Here is a 1004-nt window from a genome sequence, read left to right as displayed (position 1 = left end):
TCCATCTGTTTCGCATGAAGTGATGGACCAGATGCCATGATCTTAGGTTTCTGAATGTTAAGCTTTAAGCAAACTTTTTCAATCTCCTCTTTCACTTTCATCAAGAGGCTTTTTAGTTCCTCTTCACTTTCTGCCATAAGGGTGGTGTCATCTGCATATCTGAGGTTACTGATATTTCTCCTGGCAATCTTGATTCCAACTTGTGCTTCCTCCAGCCCAGCGTTTCTCATGATGTACTCTGTATATAAGTTAAATAAGCAGGGTGACAATATACATCTGCACAAACCAATTTTTAATTACTTACCTTTAAAAAATTCTTGGTGTAGTTAGTTTAAAGATAAATTTTATTTTCTATCTTTAAAAAATCTTACTCAGCTGCTTGTTTTGCCTTGGAAAACAAGACAATGAAGTTAGTTGGATATTGTTTATATGAAGTTTTGATTAATGTTTAATTTTTACTTAAATGAACTGAGACTAAACTTCATAGAACTGTGATGACTGAACTGTTAATCTAAACTTTATAGATTGGAAAGGCAGTGGATGCTCTTACCCAATGAAAAAATTAATTTGACTATTTCTAATAGTCATTCAACACTTCTTAAAGACATACAGGAATGGAAGTTTTACTACAAAGCAAAATATTCAATGATGTTTCCAAGTACATATGATCTTTGGCAGTTTAATCAACTTTTCTAAACTAAATTGCATAGTTTTTCATAGCTAAAACTATTTTGAATCATATAGAATATATATAAACCCTATCAGAAGCCATTCAAATACCTCAGTTTTAAAATAATCATAAAATTGGACACAGAGCAAGAAAAGAAAAATGTATTTGATAGTTGCTGATGAAACAATTGGCTTAAATAATCCATAAATACAGTTCCCATAAAATGTTAAATTTCAAGGTTTCTGGGGACTTTAGATAGTTCATTTTCCTACCTGTGATTTGAATCTTGAATCCTCTCTACAATGTACCCGAGTTTTTTTTTTTAACTCCATTA

This window comes from Odocoileus virginianus, chromosome 15 (genome assembly GCF_023699985.2).
Source record: "Odocoileus virginianus isolate 20LAN1187 ecotype Illinois chromosome 15, Ovbor_1.2, whole genome shotgun sequence".
Classification (NCBI taxonomy): Eukaryota; Metazoa; Chordata; class Mammalia; order Artiodactyla; family Cervidae; genus Odocoileus; species Odocoileus virginianus.
The sequence above is the reverse complement of the archived record's forward strand: the minus strand, read 5'-3'. Positions refer to the sequence as shown.